The 21,488-nt window shown below is 35.5% G+C and overlaps 1 protein-coding gene across 8 annotated transcripts in view; it reads left to right on the top strand.

Annotated features, from left to right (window-relative positions):
- The window catches only part of Ccdc85a (coiled-coil domain containing 85A), a 178,177-nt gene that overhangs the window by 143,724 nt on the left and 12,965 nt on the right, over positions 1-21,488 (top strand). The gene's annotated exons all lie outside the window — the stretch shown is intronic.

Here is a 21,488-nt window from a genome sequence, read left to right as displayed (position 1 = left end):
TGTGATGGGTGGCATCTTGTTAATTCCTGAGTTGCCCTCAAGACATGTTTCTTTTTATTCCAATACAAAGTACTTTTTAATTGGTGCTAATCTCTTCAGTAGCCATGCCTCCTTTGGCCCCAACTTTATATATAGTTCCTTTTGAGATGAAATTTAAGTGTTTCAAATTTTTCCCCTCTGCTTTTTGCCCTTGGTGCTCACTTTAAATCTAAAAGCAGTCAGCAGTACCTATGCTACAGCCTGAATGTTGGGTTGCCTTGAAATTTCTTCTGAGAGGTCAATAAGTCCATTGCCCTCAAACAGCCTCCTGCAAAGAATTTGTTACCAGAGTATGACATGCATGGCAGTGAGTCCACTTTCCAAATGAAACCTCAGTAACCAGTCTTTTATTGTGTGCATTCTTGTCAGCATTCTGGTCCTCTGAGCTCCAACCAGAATCACCCATCAGCCTCTCCTTAGAGCACTCTAGACTTTTTCCAACCTGATTCTCTATAATTTTCTAAACTCCCATAAACCAATTCCAAAGACTTCTGAATCACATAGTCACAGCAACAACCCCACTCTTGGTACCAGTTTTCTGTAAGTCTGCTTTCTCATTGCTGGGTTACAGTACCTAACATACATAAGTTAAAGGAGGACTTGTTTAATCTGGCTCATGTTTTCAGAGGAATAGTCCATGTGTGGCTGGCTCCAAGGAAGTAAATAATATCCTGGTGGAAGTACGTGGTGGAGCAAAACTTCATGGTGGTCAGAAACCAGGAGAGCAGCACAAGAGAGGAAGGAGGGGTAGGGGGCAGACATAGTACCCAGTGTCACACATCTATGACCCACCTAGACACACACAGAAATATGCTTTACTATTCTCCTGGGTGGTTCCAATGCCAATTAAGTTGACAGTTAAGCATAACTGTCACATCTCTCACAGCATTTCATACCATTAATATAATTCAGAGTATGTCACCAAATACATGTTCCTCTTATTGCCAAATTTATTTTTTTAAACACCTGCCTTTAAAACTAACATTAGTACTGCTTAGGTATGTAAAATTATATTAGGTATTCATTCCTGCCTTAAGGAAAATGTTCTATTTTACTTAAAGCAATAGTATCCATCACAATTGAAAAAAAGTACATTTTACAGGCTTCTTTTCTCCTGGATCTATTTCCAGATCATTTCAGAATCATAAAATTTTATTATATATTCAGAAATATTCGTATCTGTAGGGGAAATTCATGAGTGACAAAAAGTGGTCAGAGAGGCCTTTCAGAGTGAGCTAGAGGTAGGTAGGGGGCAGGTAGTTACACAGGTGCTTTTCAAATTGAATTTTGAAAATTGAAATATGTTTGTTTATCCTAAAGTTAAAACCTTATTTAGATCTTTTTGTTCATTCCATTGTCTTTTTCTTAGTAGTCACAGGATTTATCAATCCAGATGTAGATAGTATGTTTTTGTGCTGCATCTGCAGTGAAGAATTCTATTCAAATATAAATATCATTAAATGGTAATAAAGAGTACCTGATGACTCTATTATAATATAATGCTGCCCTTCATTTGAAGCTATCAGTAACCACTGAGATATAACTCTGAGGTAAAATATCATTATTTTTAACAACTCCCACTTACTGCGTATTGATTTACAATCACAAAATGATTTTGCATCATGAAGATGGCTGGAGCCATGAAGCAGGCAGTTTGCTGTGATTCCAAAGTCGATTAAGTACATTTGTGAAAAGTCCTATTGGGAAATCTGTTCTCTTTGATTAAATGCTCTGGCACCAACATATGCTTTGCAAGTCCTATATGTGATTTGTACCTCAAAGACCCTTTTTGAAACAAACCATCCACCTCTTAAGATCAACATTTGATAGGCACCTTACAGAATCTGTAAAGGCACAAGAGCTGTCTGCTGTTAACCTGCTTGCCCATTCTGGGTTCAGCAGACCTGTTTGAGAGACATGGTGAGTGGTATGCCCACTGAGGGGGCTCCTTGCAGCAAGTGTTACTATTTCTGTGGTGCTAACACACACAGAAGAGTCTAATTTTAGGAATGGAAATGAAAAATCTTCCTCTCATGTAATTTGGTTACTTTGTGGCCTCACAATGCAGTCTTTTAGGACCGTGGGAAAGAGGCAGGGCTGTTTCCAGAGCAGTTTCTGAACAAAGGAAAAGAACCTGTCATCTTTGCCAGAGTGCTGAGAAGAGTACACAGGAGCCAAGGAAATTGAGCTTCTCAATTCCATGGCAACACAGCCTCAGTCCAGCATCTCTCATCTTTGAAGCCCTCCCTCACCTCTCCTGGATGCTTATGCAGACATTAGCAGCATGCTGGGCAGAGATGGACGGATTCTCTCTGACACATACTTTCCCCTCATGCACTTTCCGTTTTCTTCAGTGGAGATATTTATTTATTGTTTTTGCCTCATTCTCCTTTTCACATTTTCTGACTTTGTGTATTTAGCAATATTTTTTTGTCTTGTAGAGCCATAAATACATGGCTCTTTTAGTGTTGGACTTGCTCTCAAAAAATATTAGTAGCTGCTGCACAAAAAAGCTCACAAAATAACATTTTAAGGGATGCTTAAAACAAGTGGTGGTATTTTTCAACTGTAATTCGCATGAAAATTACCCTTCTGGTGTCCTGAGAAATAACAAGTGTAGGATTATTTTTTTTTCATGAATAGCAACCCTAATTATGTTACACAACCTGGGTAGAATCAAGATGCTACTGATAGGAAAAAAATTAGGTAAATCCATTAAAGATTGATTGCTCCTGAACTCATAGTTGACAAAAAATGCACTCCACCAAACAAATAGTGCTTATGGTTGATTTATACAATTAAAGAAATGAAAAAAATCTTTTATGGGTAGTTCAGTAGAGCTTTCAGGAGACAGGTGGGAGCTAAACAAGTGGTGTGTGTGTGTAATGGAATAGAAAAAAGCAAATATAGATTGTAAATTAATAGGGAAAAATAATACTAGATAAACTGAATGAATGGAGACTGGATTAAAGGAAAAGCCAAATGTTTATTAGAGAATATTTCAGAGTAAAATTTGTAGAAACATTGTCTAATTAGCATGAAGGTTTTCTAAGTGCTAGGGTTTATGACATTTTTCTGCCATCCCCTCATGCTTAAATTTTCATGTTTGTAAATCTCTGATATGTCATAAGAAATCCTCCTCCTAATGAGAGAATATAGGTGAAATAAAAATACAAAGAGAAAATATGGTTATGCTACTTATTATACTTTAACTCAGACTAGTACTAAGTGGGACTTTTCTCAAACAAAATAATACATTTCAAAACATGAAGTTGCTAAAACTGCTTTTGTCTAAAACTCTTTATTATAAAGTCATCATCCATATTCTAACTGGAGCTTCTGTTAATATTTGGCATTCGTTATGTATGAGGCACCCAAAAGTGCAACTATCCATCATTCCCACACAACTTAATTATGATCAAATTTACTGGATTGTGATTTATTTTTGAGTGTCCATTTAAATTTTTCTACTTTTGAGATCTCTATGTTATGGATATTAAATTTCCTAGCATATGAAAATATATAAATGAAGAAAAATTACCTCTCTTTGACATTAAGGCACACCTGCCTTGGGTGTCAAAATAGCTGATATATTTTGGCTATTAAAAACCTGGCTTTCTTAGAGCCAGCTTTTTATCAGTCCAAAATGGCTTCCATCTGGTCCTGAGTTTTAGTTATTTGGTATTAGTCAGACACTAGAACTCCTGCTTTGTATGTTATTCTATAGTGAATGAGAAGCATGTTAGGTCATGAGAAGACAATACCAATTCCTTTATTTTTGTTGTACTATATTTGAGTTGGATTTATACTTCTTCTGTAATCTGTACATTTATCTGTCCAATCTTTATGCTAATGTAGCTGCTACCTAACAATAACTAGATACATAAAACTAACAAAAATAGTTCAAGGACTTTAAGGAGGTTAACTGTCTCCTTTTTTTTTCTTAAAAATGATTAAAAGATTGTTTCTGCACCATGAACCTATAGGATAGAAGCTATAAAAATGTTAAAGAAATTAATTCTGAATGAGGGCTGCATTATTTGTGTGTCTCAACTAAGCACTCCTGAAATCACAAATACCCAAGGGGAACTGATTTTTGTGATGTACTGTGGAATCTGCAAATAAAGGTTCTTCAGAGGGAAGAAATGGACCAAATGGTCTCAAATGGAATGACTTTAAAGGAACAATTTTGAAAATGCTTCCCCTTGATCAGTAGTAAGTATTCCTTCCCACCTCCATTTCCTGGATTAACTCTAGAACCCTGGAGTAAAGAGCTATTTTTTCCCCTGGGTTTGGAGCCCAGAACAAAGTAGAACCCAGTAAGGATGAGGGAACTTCTCTGTTGAGAGAATACTGGGGTCCTGAAGAGTTTCAAATGTAGGAGCCATGAAAATGGCAAGCATATCACTGGAGAAAGTGGTGAAGAGCCAAAGTCAGGTTCAAGGAGGCTGCAGCTTAGAAACCCAGAGGTCAAAAAGATAGTGAATGAACCTGTGTATTTAAGAGGACAGTGGCTCCCAAAAGTAGGCTCATAGGGGCTGAGCCAATGGAGAGCACTATCACCACGTCTGTGACCCCAATATGGCCTTAGACATTGCAAGAAAATACAGTCTATTATTTATTAATGTCACACTTAATAAAGGTAAGTGGGTAGTTTCTAAAAATATTCTGTTGCTTACAGCTGTAGAAATGCAGTACTTTGTAAACTTTCTAAAATAAACCCTTAAAATAATCCCTAAACCATACCAAACCTCAACTGAAGGCCCTCAAGTAGTAAAACCATTAAGCTAAAACCTATCATTTATTTAATGTGCTTTTTCTTTATTCTGCTTTTTTTTTTTTTTTTTGGTACCGGGGATCGAACTCAGGTCCTTGCGCTTGTGCAGCAGGCGGAGAAACCACTGAGCTAAATCCCCGGCCCTATATTCTGCTTCTTATTAGCATCACATGTTAATATGGTCCAAGGTTATACAGTCTCAGCAGCACTCTCTGTCAAAGGTAATTTATGAGTTTGCTGTCATTGTGAAAGCTACACTGATAATTACCTCACAGAGTATCTCCTGTAATGTTCACCTGTAAAGACTATTGTATACAATACTCTTTCCAGTAAGTGTTTGCTATTTATTTTCTTCATTAGTCTAAGTTTCTTTGTCTTGTTTGTCCCAAACATGCCCTAAGTTGTCAATATTGGGATTGGAAATGTGCTGTGATTGAACAAAGGAAGTAGAAGTTTTTGGATGAAAATTTTTTGGAGATCTAGATGTTTGCACTTGACTTGAAAAAGCAAGACCCTCATATAAAAGAGATGATTGTTGTGATACAGATGACTAGGACGTATTTATTTTTCTAAAATTCCTATGGTGACTGTAGCTACACTTTAGTGAGTGGTTGAGTGTATTAATTTTGTGCCTTGGCTAGTCTTGAATGCTTTAGAGATGTTGCTAGAAAAATAATAAGAGACAGACTTGTCTCTAAAATAGATATCCCATGTATGGCATCATGGAAAGAGTATGGTTTTCTATGTAGCCCTTCACAGACAAGAGAATTTCTAAATCTATGCTTATCAGTGAGAAGAAAAATCATTTCTAAGGATGTCCCAAATCAATTAATCTTCCATTTTCCTTAAGTGTGGGTATTTCATGGAAGAATGGAAAACAAGTAGATCATTGGTAGAAATCAAGTGAATTCTGCATTTTTAGTATCATTCACATTCATATTTTCTCTTCCCATGATCTTTGTCATATGTGTGGCTTCTAGTATTTATGTTTTGTGTACTTATAAGGAAAAGAAAACGCCTTTGGCTGGCCATTTATGCATCATCAATTCATGGAAGAGGATCTGAAAGTGGTTAGGAACAAACAGGGTGAAACAAAGGATAGCTGGTCCCCAGCGTTGTTTCTGTGGTTTAGGAAGAGACTTATAGGGAAGTGAGAAGAATGCTCCTTTACTTGTCTTTGTTACCAGGACATCAGAAGAGCCAAGGGGAAGGAGTCAATTTAAAAAGATTAGGCAGTGTGATGTTTACATTATATCCCATAAATACAATTATTATTTATAAATTAAAACTTAAAAAGAAAGATTGGCCAAATGCATTCACAATGCTTGAATGGTGACTGATGGCAACCTGGCAATTATCAAGCCTCTTTATAGTACTTAGGGTTTCTGAGTGCTTTGCAATCAGGTTTATTAGTCACCCTTCACAGCCACTGCATGAAACTAATTGATAGGCCTCTCCATCTTAGCATCCAAGACAAGTGACTTGCTGAGGGTCAGGCATTGAATGGCTTATGGAGCTCATTAGTCTCTGGGTCATTTTTCTCTTATGTTAGAAAAATACTTTTTACATTTTTTCGTACAGCTTTGGCTGCCTTGAACAATCTACTGGTTGATCTATTCTCTGGGATAACACTTTTGCAAAAATTCTAACTTTTAAAAGTTTCTTCTTAAAATTTGGCTTTCCCAAAACTTCACAATGTCACTTTTCATAACTTTTTCAGCCAACTTTTCAGAAAAATGTTAAGGATTACTTTTAATTAGGTAATACCTTTAGAATTTTGGCCATCTTATTTCTTTCAAGTCTTTCACCCAGAAACTTCAGGGAAAATAAACTTTTTTTTTACCAGGCAGCTTTGGTTTGTGACATTAGCATGTGGCCAAAATATGTATAGAGAGATGAGGTGAAATTATTCATTCAGTTATCTATACTGTCTTTTATATCCAGAATCTCAAATAGATCTTGCTCTTTGACATGAGAAATATTGGCATTTATTATCAGATTTGTACAATATTCAGTGAAAGATAGGTGATTAGTGGGCATTGTTGCATTTCTTCTTTTTTTTTTTTTTTGGCAGTATGTAGAAAGTGGTTTTATTATACAGATGGCAGTGTTGGTTCAGCATTGGAAGATCCACCCCCAAAAGTAATCATTTTAACAGAGGAAAGGAGAAAGCCATGTGATCCTGTCACTAGTTGGAGAAAGAGTATTGGACTAAATTCTACAGCTGTTCATGGTAAAAGCTACCAGGAGACTAGAAGTAGAACAGAACCTTCTCAACAGATCAAAGACATGTACTCCATACTTCCAACAAAAACTTCTATGAATGGAGACGATACAATGCTTTCTCCCTAAAGTGGGGAACAAGGGCATATATGCCTACTCTTCATCTGTCCATTAGACTTTGAAACATAGGTCTAAACTAAAATAGTCTGGCAATAAAATGACACAATTAGGATAGGATTGGCACAGCAGAAGCAAAATCATTACATGTAGATGAAATGATCATCTACAGAGAAAACACTAAGAAATCTCTAGGAGCCCCTAGAACTTGTACTTGAATTTAGCAGGATTAGAAAACACAAGGTATATATAAAAATTCAGATCTGTGTATACTTGCTATAAATGAAGAACTGGATATTGAAATTTAAAAGTTATGTAGGAGTACAAAGGACCCAGAAAAGCCAAAAACAAAAACAAAAACAGTGTTGGAAGACGTTTAGCACGCAATTTTAAGACTTCTTCTAAAGCTACAGTAATCAAGGCAGTGTTGGTGTAAGGAAAGACATACAGATCATTTGAATAAAATAGAGAATCTAGAAATAGAACCACACATATATGGTCTACTGAGTTTTGAAAGATTATTTAACATTAGCATTTTATAGAGTATAAACTCGATTCAAGAGCCAAGGAAGAGATAATGTCTTCAGCAAATGGCACTAGAACACCTGGTATCCATATATAAAAAATTAACCTCAACCCTTTTCTTCCATACATGAAAATAACTTGAAGGGATCTATGAGCCTAAATAAGAAAGCCTAAAAGTGTAAAACTTTAAGAAGGAATTATAAGGGAAAATATTTATGAATTCAGGGTAGGCAAGAACTACCTAGGATACAAAAAACATGATGTATAAAAGAAAAAAATTGATAAATGAGATTCCATCAAAATTTAGAACTTTAAATGACATCATTAAAATGAAAAGTAGTCCTTAAATAGACCATATTTACAATGCATATAACCTATGAGCAGAATATATAAAGAATTCTTAGAGCTCATTAATAGACAACCCAATTAAAATATAGACATAAGAAGATGATAAATAGCCAGTATAGCACAAGGAATGGTGTGCAATTCTAGAATCAGAAAAACACTAATCAGTACAATAATAAGATTGAATTATACACTCATTAGGGAGATGAAGTTAAAAGTTTTAAAAGCCTTGTCATGACTTTTTCTTTTTGTTGGATTATCCCCCTTTGCGTTTAATTTGTCACGCCCAATGGATTCATTCTGCTGGGTTTCCTGGGGTTGTGATCCTCATTGTCTTTTCCTAGGGTATTGTCTGAAATTTTTTGGAGTGCCAGTTTGGTATTCATGAAGTTCCTGAGGTCCTCTTTGTCATGAAAGTATCTTATTTCTCCATCAATTTTGAAAGGTAGTTTTGCAGGGTACATCAATCTGGGTTGGAGGCTGTTTTCCTTTAGGGCTTGAAATATATCACTCCAAGCTCTTTTTGCCTTGATGTTTTGTGTTGAGAAGTTTGCTGTGATTCTGATGGACTCTCCTTTGTATGTGATTTGTTTCTTTTCTCTCACTGCTTGTAGAATTTTATTCTTCTGTTGGATTTCTGGAATCCTAATCACTATATGCCTATGTGTAGATTTTTTTTTGATAAAGGCTAGCTGGAGTCCTATGTGCCTCACTTATCTGTATGTCAAGTTCTTTTCCCCTTCTTGGGAAATTTTCTGCCATCACTTCTGTGAACAGCTTTTTTATGCCATCTGCATTCTCTCCTGTTTCTTCATTGACTCCAATCAGTCTTATGTTATTCTTCTTTGCATCGTCTAGCATCTGCTGGATTGATTTCTCGTGTTCCCTTATAATTTTAAAGCAATTTTTCTTCTCCTGGTCACTAATTGCAATCTTATCTTCTATATGTGAAATTCTATCCTCACATTGGTTCATTCTGCTTTGCAGACTTTCCATGGAGTTTTTAATCTCTTGGAAATCTGTTTGTATCTGTTTCATGGATTCCATTTGTTTCCTATGTTGGGATTCCATCATGTTCCTCAGATCCTCTATTTTTTTATCTGTGTCCTCTTTAGATTTATTAATCATGTCTTGCACCATGAGCAAAATCTTTGCTGTTATCTGAGTAATTATTTCTGATTTCATTTTTCCCAGATCCTCTTTTGTTGCCAGTTCAGAGAGTCCAGGTGGTTGAGTATCAGAGTGTTCCATCTCGTTTCCCTTTGAGTTTGCTGTAGGTGATCTGGAAGTCTGTTTTTGAGGCTTGTTTATGTGTCTTCTCCTTTCCATGGGGGAGCGGGTGCTTCTGGCGCCCACATGGCTCACCTTCTCTGCCCTAGGAGCTTGGGATGGCAGCGGGGGACCTTCCTTCCAGGTGCTGGCACTGGCTGAGCTTCACTGCCCTAGGAGCCTGGGACGCTGTTGCTTTTCTTAATATATCAAAATAACCTTTAACAAATAGGAGTGGGATTGCTGTAGGTCACAGAACCCCATTCAATTCACCACTTAAATATTTTTAATGTTTTTTATGCACACTGTTTTAGGCAAGAAGAATATGTTCTTGAGTAAGAAAGATTGAATCTCTAACCTCCTGTAACTTACAGTTTAATATATGGATTATTTTAAAAACCATGCATATGTAGTACCTGGAGGTGGTAATCACTATGAAGTAAACAAAACTAGTGTATAATTGGAGAGCACTTGTGGTGAGTGTGCATTATATGTGGAGTTAGAAAAGGCCTCTCTTAAGGAAGTGAGAACCAAAGAGAACTTTTGTGTTCTGATAATGTTTTCACTAATAGCCAATTTCATTCTTTTCTGTTGGCAATTTTATTTTTACTAAGTAGGCACAGGCTACATTTGTTAGATTCATTTTGGCCACTCTTATTTTTTGTGTATCTGTAAACATAAGATCATTGTTCGCACTCTGACATAGAGCCTGCAACAGATGGCAGGGTGGAATTTCAGTCTAGCAAGCAGCTATACTTATTTGTGTTATTGATACATACCCTAAAGAGGTAGCTACCCTTGTGTGGAGTTGACTCTTTTCTGCTTCTCCACTGACCTCTGTCTTGTCTTGACCTTCCTACCATGCAGAAAATTCCACCTTATAGTATATTTCATAGTCAACTCAACAAGTATTTATTTTAAAAAGCTGTCTAGTTCCTGGGTCTCTAGCTTTGCATGTGTTCTACTGGGCTCTGCTGCCATGCTGAGGTGTTTAACGCAGTTATTAATGGGCTGTACTCTGTAGACAATGCAGTATTAATTAGTATTGCTTTGATTTCTTTTGCATACTCACTGGCAATTCAGCTCCATGCCCTTGTGCTCTGTGTTTTACTCATGCCCTTCTCCTTTTTTTTTTAATAAGCCCAAGGGATAAAGGTATGAACATATGTGCCCCTCAGCAACAATGCCAGAACTTTCTACCATTTAAAGTCAACTCTATCAGAACACAATTTAGATGCATTGCCCTCCCTCCCCCTAGATATTTCAGTGTTTCTCCTTGGTAGTTGTATGTTTAAAAAAAGATAAAGAAATTTAAACATATACACTCATTACCTAGAAGCAGGATGTAGGTAAGTGTAGGTGGAAGATGCAGTTGTCTGCATTTCCTATCTATTATTTAACAGCTGTTTTTACCAGGCCTTCTTTTTTATTGTTGGTTGTTGCTCTGGCTCCATAGTGTTACAGGGTGATACAAGATGTTTGTCTTAGCCCTTTCAAGATAGTAAAGCTTTTTTTCCTGAGCTTTGCTGTCTGTAACTCTTATAAAAAGGCATCCTGCTACACTTCTGTTATTACTTTCCTTTTGTTTAGTTTTTTTCCTGGGAACTACATTTATATGTCTGTAAATTTCACCTGGAGTAATGACATTTCAAAATAATTTTCTTTTCTTTCCAAGAACCTTGCAATGTTTAATCAGATATTTTCATCTGCAATATAGTGATCATTGAATTAAGTTAAAATCATTTATAATTTATATATTTTGCAAACATATATTACAAGAAAACCATTTGGAGGGTATCTGTAAGAAAGACTGCTTCAGGGTTTTGCATTGTTAAACATCTCTTTGATCTTGACACTAAAATCTTGCACAAGGAATAAGATATGCTACTTCTCTTGGTATTTTTAATTCTGGTTAACCATTTAGCTGTTATCCAGCCAGGAAGCTAGGAGCCATTCTAGATTCACTTTAACCTTCCTTCTTCTATTCAGATAGATATTAAGACTCATAGGGTCCTTCCCTTTAATCCATCAATATCATACTTTTTATTCCTTCTGCTAGTCCCCAGTGCAGGCAATAAGAAATCATTGAACTTAAATTGTTAATCAACTAATTGGAACTTCGTCCCAGCTAGTCTTACCTGCCCAAATCATTCTCCACAATACTGCCAAATAGATCTATAAAACACAAATCATTTTTTGTTACAGTTCATGGCTCTATGTTGAATATTTTTCAAATCTTTCATAAGGCATAGAAAGTTCTCTGATCCAACTCCTATGTGTCACGTTGGCCTCACCTCTTGCTGCCCTGTGTCTTACATTCCAGGCTTCTATTTTTCTGAATTACTTTTGTTTCCATGGATATGTCATCAATCTAAAGATTTTAAGATTTCTGAATTAAGGGATCATACCACCTCTACTGTGACTCCACAGACATTAGTCTTACCCATTATTGAGCGTAAGGAATGACAAGTGAGTGAATGAATATTACTTATTTGGTTTCCTTAGCTGGAAACTTACTGCCTACACCTAATGAAGTTGAGGATAATACCACCTCAGATGATATTTAAAAAGAATTTTATACTTGATATATGAGGTTCCATAATAATTTCATTGGGAGCTAGTATATACTTTGGATGCTCCCTTAATAAAATTTATTTCTACTTCTGATAATCATTCCTAGTGATCTTTTCAGTTATCTGAGCTGTACTTTTGCTTTAAAAATCAGTGGAGATGATCAGAATTTCAGGATTAATTTGTTTTGTTCAAATAATAATAAATGTCTAAGAAAAAAATGGAAGTTTAGATTTTGTTTAAATTATATAGATTTGCTTGATAAGGACCCATCAAAGAAATGATTGTCTTTCTCTGCATGGCTTATTTCACTTAGCATAATATCCTTAGGTTCATGCAGGTTGTCACAAATGACAATTTCATCCTTTTATGGCTATATAGTATATAATTGTGTGTGAATGCATGTGTGTGTGTGTGATCACATTTTCCTTATCCATTCAATGTTGGACACTCAGGATAGTTTTATTATCAGCTATTGTGAATAATGCCATAATGAACATGAAGTACAGAGGTCTCTTTAACATACTGATTTTATTTCCTTTGGATATATACCCCTTAGTGATGTTGCTAGAATGTATAGAAGTTCTATTTTTAGTTTTCCAAAATGGCTTTATTAATTTACATTCCTACCAACAGTGTATGAGTTCCCCCTTTCATGAACTCTTGAAAGCATTTATCTTTCCTCTTTTAATAATAGCCATTTTAACTGGAATAACATGGTATCTTATTGTGGTTTTGATTTGTATTTCCCTGAGGATAATGAATTTGAGCATTTTTTCATATACCTGTATACATTTGGATGCCTTCTTTTGAGAAATGTCTATTTGGCTGATTCACCTATTTTTTAACTGGCTTACTTGTTTTCTTGCTATTGGGTTTTGCAATTCCTTATTCAGTATATTTTTATATTCAGTCATAGAAGGTGTACAAATGTAATAGGAACTCATATTGGCAAGGGTAGTCCTACCATGTAGGAAGAATTAGGAAAACTGCATGCTCATGAAGTGTCCTCTGACTACCTAGGAGACAAACATGTAAACAAACTACACCACTTAGCCATGTGTAGAGGAGAGTGGTCACTATTATGTGCAGATATCTCTGTCTGATTTCTCTCTGGAGATTTTATAATTTTTTTTAAATGAATTTTATTGGTATATTTTAGGTATACAATACAGTTACATTCATCATTGGGAGCTAGTACCATTACATGATGTATCTTGGTTCTTATTTTTTCCCCATTCCCCTGCCCTCCGTTCAACCCCTTCATCTCTCCCTATTTACAAAGACTTTGTTTCCATTTTTTCACTTTCTCATATTAATTCTATTCCCTTCTTTCCTTTCCACTTCCTCTTCCCCTTTGGCCCTTTCTTCTTATTTCACATTATCTATTATGACATTTAGTCCTTAGGTACACTATCAGCATCTCTCACTAGAGAAACTATTCGGTATTTAAACATGTGTGTCCTATTTATTTCACTGAAGAGTATTGCCTCAATGTGCATCCATTTAGCAATAAATGTCTATAATTTCTAATTTTTTTGGCTGAGTAGTACTCAGTTTTATAAAAGAAACGCATTCTCTTTATCCAGTTTCCAGTTGATGGTCAATTGTGGTGCTTCCAAGTTTTGACTATTACAAATTGTGCTGCTATGAACATGGGTGCACATATATCACTGGAGTATGATTCTTTTAATTCTTTGGGGAAGACACCCAGCAGGGAAATAGCTGGGCCAAATGGAAATTCCAGTCCTAGTTCTTTGAGATATCTCCATACTGATTTCCACAGTGGTTGCACCAGTCTACACTCCCACCAGAAGTGGAGCAGTGTTCCTCTTTCAGCACAGCCCTGCCAGCATTTGTTATTGGTTGATTTCATAATAGCAGCCATTCTATGTGGGGTGAGGTGGAATCTCAGCGTTGTTTTCATTTGTATCTCTAGAATGACCAATGATGTTGAACATTTGTTCATGTTTATTTGCTATTTCTCCTTCTTTGTCTGAGAAATGTCTGTTCATTTCAGATGCTCTTTAAATTTGGGAGGTCTGATTACTTTAACTTCTTTATAGATTCTAGACAGTAGACCTTTGTCTAAGGAACAGCAGGTGAAAATTTTTTCCGCATTGTGGGTTGTCTCTTCACACTGCTGGTGGTTTCTCTTGCTGTGCAGAAGCTTTTTAATAAGATGATACCCCACTTGTAGATTGTTTGTGCTAGTTCATGGGCAACTGAGGTTTGTTCATAAAATCTTTTCCTACACCAATGTCCTCAAGAGTTCTACCTAACCTCTGTTCCAGCCGGTTCAGCGTTTCTGCTTTAATATTTAGATCTTTAATCCATTTTGATTTTAGTTTAGTGCTTGGTGAGAGATAGAGGTCTAGTTTTAATCTTGCCAAGTTAAAACCCAATTTTTCCAGCACCATTTATTAAAGAGGCTATCTTTCCTCCAGTGAGGCTGTTTGGCTCCTTTGTCGAAGAGGAGGTGGCTGAGTGTGTCTGGAGTTGTTTCTGCCTCTTCCAATCTGTTCCACTGGTCCTCCAGTCCATGCTGTTTTTATCCCAGTAGCTTTGTAGTATAGTTTCATGTTGGGGGTTGTGATACCCCCTGCTATGTCTCTTTTGCCTAGAATTGCTTTTGCTCTTCTAGGTCTCTTCTTATTCCAAATGAATTTTTGGATTGTTTTCTCAAGGTCTGTGAAGTATGCTGCTAGGATTTCAATTCAGATTGCATTGAATCTATATAGCATTTTTGGAAGTATGACCATATTCACTATGTTGATTCTTCCTACCCATGAGCATGGGATGTCTTTCCATTTTCTGATATCATCTTCAATCTCTGTTTTCAGAGTGCTATATTTTTCAGAGAAGAGGTCTTTGATTTCTTTGGTTAGGTTGATTCCTAGGTATTTCAGTTTTTTGCATGCTATTGTGAAGGAATTGTTTGCCCTATTTCTCGCACAATGAGTGTATTATTCATGTACAGAAAAGCTATTGATTTTTGTATGTTGACCTTGTATCCAGCTATGTTACTGAATTTGGTTATTAAGTCTAGAAGCCTTTTATTGGAGTTCTTGGAGTCTTCTATATAGAGTATCATGTCATCTGCAAAAAATGACAATTTGACTTCTTCATTTCCTATCTTTATTCTTTTTATTTCTTTTTGTTTTCTAATTGCTAGGGTTAATGTTAGTAGGCTATACTGAACAGGAGTGGTGATAGTGGACATCTTTGTCTTGTTCCTGATTTTAGTGTGAAGGATTTCAGTTTTTGACCATTTAGCATGACATTGGCTGTTAGTTTTTCATAAATGGCTTTTATCAGATTGAGGTAGAGACTGTCTATTCCAATTTTTATAGGGTTTTTATCATAAATTCATATTGAATGTTGTTGAATGCTTTTTCTGCATCTATTGAGAGGATCATATGTTTTTTATGCTTCACTCTATTGATATAGTGTATTACATTTATTGATTTGCGTATTTTGAACCATCCCTACATCCCTGTGATAAATCCCCCTTGGTCAGGGTGTGTGATCTTCTTGATGATCTGTATTCTACTTGCCAGTATCTTATAAAGGATTTTTGCGTCCATGTTCATTAGTGAGATTGGGCTATAGTTCTCTTTTTCAGTTGTGTCTTTTTCTGCTTTGGCGATCAAGGTGATGCTTGATTTCAGGAATGAATTCGGGAGTATTGCTCCCCTTTCAATTTCATTGAAGAGTTTAAACAGTAGTGGCAGTAGTTCCTCTCTAAATGTCTTGTAGAATTTGGCAGTGAAGCCACCATGACCTGGGCTTTTCTTAGTTGGTAAATTTTTAATTATGTTTTCAATTTATTTAGTTGACATTGGTTTGTTTAGAGTTTTTAGATCTTCCACGTTCAACTTTCGCAATTCTTACGTATCTAGGAATCTGTCCATTCTGTGTTTTCCATCTGATTGGCGTATAGGTTCCCAAAGTAGGTATTGATGATCCTCTGGATTTCCGCTGGGTCCATCGCAATTTCATCCTGTTTATTCCTAATTGCATGGATTTGGGCATTTTGTTTCCTTTTTCTGTTAAGATTGGCTAAGGGCTTGTGGATTTTGTTTATTCTTCTGAAGAGCCAACTGTTGGCTTCATTGATTTTTGTATTGTTCTTTTAGTCTCCATTGCATTGATTTCTGCTCTGATCTTTATAATTTCCTCCCTTGTTTGAGCTTTGGCTTTGTCCTGATCTTCTTTTTCTAGAAACTTGAGGTTCAGCATCATGTTGTTTGATTGAGCTTGCTCTGATTTCCTAATATGAGTATTCCCTGCTATGAATTTCCCTCGTAAGCCTGCTTCCTTTGTGTACCATCAATTCTGATATGTTGTATTGTCATTGTCCTTTAATTGTAGGAATTGTCTGATTTCTTCTTTAATTTCCTTGGTGACCCATTCTTTATTCAGAAGTGTACTGTTCAATTTCCATGTGTTTATGAAACTCGGGGTTTCTTTTGCTGTTGATCTCCAATTTCATTGCACTATGGTCTAATAATATACAGGGGATAACTTCATTTCTTTTGCACTTACTTAAACAATGTCTATCATCCAGTATGTGGTATTTTTTGAAAAAAGTCCTGTGTGCAGCTGAAAAGAATGTGTATTCTGATTTTGTGTGGTGGAACAGTCCATATGCATCTGTTAAGTTCATTTCTTCAAGAATTTTATTGAGTTCTAGCATTTTGTTGCTTATTTTTGTCTACTTGATCTATGTATTTGTGACAGTGGCGTACTGAGGTCCCCCACTACTATGGTATTAGTGCTTATTTTATCTTTCGTGTCCATTTGTATTTGTTTTATACAGTTGGGCACACTAGTGTTTGGTGCATAGATATTTATGATTGTCATCTCTTCCTCTTGAATTTTCCTTTTACAAGGATGCAGTGTCCTTCTTTGTCTCTCTTAATCAGTGTTGGTTTGAAATCCACTTGATCTGCAAAGAGGATAGCTGCTCCTGCTTTTTTGAGGTTCCTGTCACATGGTGTATTGTTTTTCACCCTTTAACTTTCTTCTATGATTTTCTTTTTGAATTTAGTGTGTTTCTTGTATGCAGCATATTGTTGGATCTTGCTTCTTGACCCATTCTGCCAGTCTATTTTTTTTGATTGGTGAATTGAGACCATTAACATTGATTGTGATAATCGGTACATATTGACTTATCCTTGTCATGACTTTTTCTTTTTGTTCGATTCTCCCCCTTTAAGTTTAATTTCTTGTCAAGTCTGATGGAATCATTCTGCTGGGCTTCCTGGGGTTGTGATTCTCATAGTCTTTTCCTAGGATATTATCTAAAAGTTTTTGGAATGCTGGTTTGGTATTCATGAATTACCTCAGGTGCTCTTTGTCATGAAAGTATCTTATTTCTCCATCAATTTTGAAAGATAGTTTTGCAGGGTACATCAGTCAGTGTTGAAGGTTGATTTCCTATTGTGCTTGAAATACATCACCTCCAAGCTCTTTTTGGCTTGAGGATTTGTATTGAGAAGCCTGCTGTGATTCTTATAGGCTTTCCTTTGTATGTGATTGGTTTGTTTTCTCTAACTGCTTGTAGAATTTTGTTCTTCTTTTGAGTTTCTGGAATCTTAACTATTATATGTCTAAGTGTAGATTTTTTCTTTTTGATCAAGGCTAGTTGGAATCCTATGTGCCTCACTTATCTGTATGTCAAGTTCTTTTTCTCCACTTGGGAAGTTTTCTGCCATCGCTTCTGTGAACAGTTTTTTTATGTCACCTGCACGCTCTCTTGTTTCTGCATTGACTCCAATCAATCTGATGTTATTTTTCTTTGCATTGTTTAGCCGCTGCTGGATTGATTTCTCCTGGTCCCTTACTATTTTAAAGAAATTTTTCATTTCCCGGTCACTAATTGCAATCTTATCTTCTGTATCTGAAATTCTGTCCTCACATTGGCTCATTCTGCTGTGTAAACTTTCAATGGTGTTTTTATTCTCCTAGAAATCTGTTTGCTTCTGTTTCATGGTTTCCATTTGTTTCCTATGTTGGGATTCCTATCATGTTCTTCAGCTCCTCTGTTTTTTTATGTGTGTCCTCTCTAGATTTATTAATCATGTCTTGCACTATGGGCACAATCTCTGCTGTTACGTGAGAAATTATTTCTTATTTCATTTTTTCCAGATCCTCTTTTGTTACCAGTTCAGGGAGTCCAGGTTTTTGACTATCAGATTGTGCCATCTTTTTTTCCTTTGGGGTTTCTTTAGGTGATCAGGAAGTCTTTTTTGACACTTGCTTATGTGTCTTCTCATTTTGTGGGGTGGTGCGGTGGGGAGGGAGGAATGGGTGCTTCTGGTGCCTGCATGGCTCACTGCCTGGGCACTGGGGGTGGTGGTATGGCATCCTGGAAAGTTCACCTCCTCTGTGCTTGGGGCAGCTCTGCTCCTCGGCACTTCAGACAGGGACAAATCATCAGCTGGAGACATAAGGTCTGCCTGAGAAGCAAGGGCTCCATTCAGATCTCAATGATTCTTAATTTTTGACTTTCATCCATTGTTTTCCTACCTAAAGTGTATACTTCTCCTTTCTGATTTACACTCCATAATTATGATAGGAGTTTTATGCAATAATTTATGTGAAATTTGAATAGCTATATAAAATTCAAAAATAATTCTATTTTGGCAGCCACATTATTGGAGTACAATTGTATTTCCTGAGTTATTGACCTTGTTTATATGACTTTTACTTTCTTTCCCATAAATTTGGGTAGTTGCTGCAACTAGCTCATGAATAAATGGTTCTGGGAGGTGGAGGATATAAATCTCTGCATTTCCTATATCTTTCATTCTGCTCTGAAGACTGTTCTGTTAGTGGCTATTCTTGCCTATATGGTACATAAAACTCAGGGTGAAAGCAACCTGGACAGGATGAGATCCATAACCACCCTTAGAGAGCCACTGTATTATGATAGTGATTAATGTAATTTTTTAATTTTGGAAAGGAAACTTATGGATCTCATCACAATTTGAATTAATCATGGAATTATTTTATTTTAAAGAATATAGAAGTGCTCTTGCTGAGGAAGATCTGTATTCACTATAGTACCCAAACTACATACATCTTTTTGCTTTGAAAATCATAAGAAAAATGTTTAAAACATAATATTCCTATTTTTGTTTTGTTGTATGTGCAACAGCAAAATTAAAAAGATATTCTTTTTAAAATTTTAGGCAAAAGAATAGAAACTTTCAGACTGTTAATTAAAGTAATTTTACTAAAAATAACCATACTGAAACATAATAATAAAACACCAAAAGGACAACTTAATCACAATACTTTCCATTCATCACATCAGTTCTTTTTAAAGTCATTATAATAATTTTACTTGATCAGAAGATAAGTAATATACTTTAGTTTATTTAGATGATCTTTTAAATTTTGAATGGCTTTATTTTTCTTTTGAGTCTGAGAGGTCAATTATTTTAAGGCTAATAATAGAAAATGTACCAAATTTCAATTTTCATGGATCTTCCAGATCCTTGGTAAAAGGCATAGAAGTACTCATATATTTTAACTTCTTCAGTGATATGAAGGGATACTTTTGTTTCCTAGTCAAGGGTGTTTATAGCTTTAGAATTTATTTTTTCCATAATATGCACTTACCATTAATGAGTAAGCTATCATTTGCCTCCCACACAATCTTTGATGCAGAGAATTACGATTAGTATTTAGGAAAGACAAACCCTGGTATCTAAAATAATTTTCCAGATATACTATTAATCTGTATATAAAATAGCTGACCAGTAAACAGATATATGTGGGACTGGTAGTATCATTTATTCTTTACTGGAAATGGTAGAAAAAACCAACCAAAACAAAATTCCTCAGAAAACAGAAAGTCATTTTCTTAAGACAGGAAATGTTTCTCAATCGATGAGCACAATTGCTCTTCTCCATGTTAAGCTCCAAAGTTGATAGAAATAATTTCAACAACTGCCTTATTGAAGGCTTATGTTTTATTAAGCAGTCTTCATAAAAATACCACGATTGACAATTATTGTGCTGGCAAAGAACCAAGCCATTATTTGTTTTTAACTACATTCACATATACTTTATTTAAAGGTCAAAGATGATTTCTGTCCCTGAACACATTTTTCCTTGTACCTAGATTAAAAAAAAAAACGTTGCTTACATGAGTCGAAAATCAAAAATTCTGATGCTGTAAGAGCTTTTTCTTTTTGAAACTGGTTATACTATCAAGCAGTTTTTTCTTCCACAAAAATCTGGCCCTTGTATATTGCCTCCTCTTATGTGATTAGTAACATTATAATACTATATAGTTAATATGGAAGTTTTCATAAGACTTAAATATATAGCTGTTATTTTTATAGTATATACTTTCCAAAAGTGGGAAACATTGTGCTTTCTGTATGCAGTAACTGGATGGCTTCTAAATGGTTATAGATACTACTTTAAATTTAATAGGTAGGACAACAGGTTTTGTTAGAACAGAAAGGAAAATGAAAGTAGTGATTCCTATACCTTTTATTCAGTGGTTGAATCCAAAAAGCATAAGGTCTGAAAGATGCATAAATCATAGAAAGAACCAAATACACATTATATATCTCCATATTTGTAAAAATAACTATAAGATTTGCATTACTCACTAGTAGTCATCTTAGACATAGAGCTATGTAGATTGGGGCGGGAGGTTAATCTACCAACCATGGTTTGAATTGTTGGATACAACTCTTTTGATGATGGAAATTACTTGCAAATGAAATTAGCAAAAGAGCAATGTTGAAGTCAGTGTTGCTCTACTGAAATACTCCTGATGGCCCTTGTGCAAGTGTATAATATTCTGTTATATGTGAAAATAGAATCCGTGTGATTTATTTGATAGGCACTTGATGCTAATTTTGTAGATTGACAAAAGAGTTCTTTGAGTACCAATTGATGGACATTGCTTGTCAGTCTGTCTTTACTTAAGACTATGTTGTACATTTTCTTTAGTGTTCAGCTTCCAGAAGTGAAAGAGGAGTGAAAATTAAGAGCAGTATGATTTAGAATAGAGCACTGACATCCAGGAAAATGAGTCAATGAAAGCTATGTCATTATATTCTCATTTTTAGTTTCCCCAAATTAACCTCAATATGTATTGTCTTCTTATTCCTTGAGACATAGTATCCTTTATTAAAAGCCTTGGAGAAAATTTACAGGGAGAGGGAACCATGTTGAAATAGTACATTTTGCTTCTGATTGTTTTGATAGAATTATACAGTTTGTTCATGGAAAAAGTTGAAATTTAGAAAAAAAATTTTTGTTTGCATTTTCTATTTTAGTTGTGTGATCTCTAGTTCCAATAAATAGAGGAATTTGGAAGTTAACGGGCTGAGAGAAAGTTTTATAATGATGTAGCTTTCCTATGTAAAATAGTTATGTTAATGCAATGGTGACCGGTTAAGCTCATTGCATGCTCTTTAGTCTGCAGCAATTTTGTTGAAAATTTGATGTTCATATTTTGAGTGTTCTTGAATATGTATATGTGGAAATCCTACTTGTATTTCCTAACAAAAGAGCACAGTGCTTCCAAATGTAAGAAATTCTGTTAAATTCTGAAGTTAAGCAGTTTAATTACTTGAAAGATTTGTTT

Source organism: Heterocephalus glaber, unplaced genomic scaffold, assembly GCF_053883595.1.
Source record: "Heterocephalus glaber isolate CG9 unplaced genomic scaffold, H.glaber_assembly_v1.0 deba00001457, whole genome shotgun sequence".
In the NCBI taxonomy this organism is placed as follows: domain Eukaryota; kingdom Metazoa; phylum Chordata; class Mammalia; order Rodentia; family Bathyergidae; genus Heterocephalus; species Heterocephalus glaber.
Note: the sequence above shows the minus strand (reverse complement) of the source record. Positions and strands in the feature narration are given on the sequence as shown.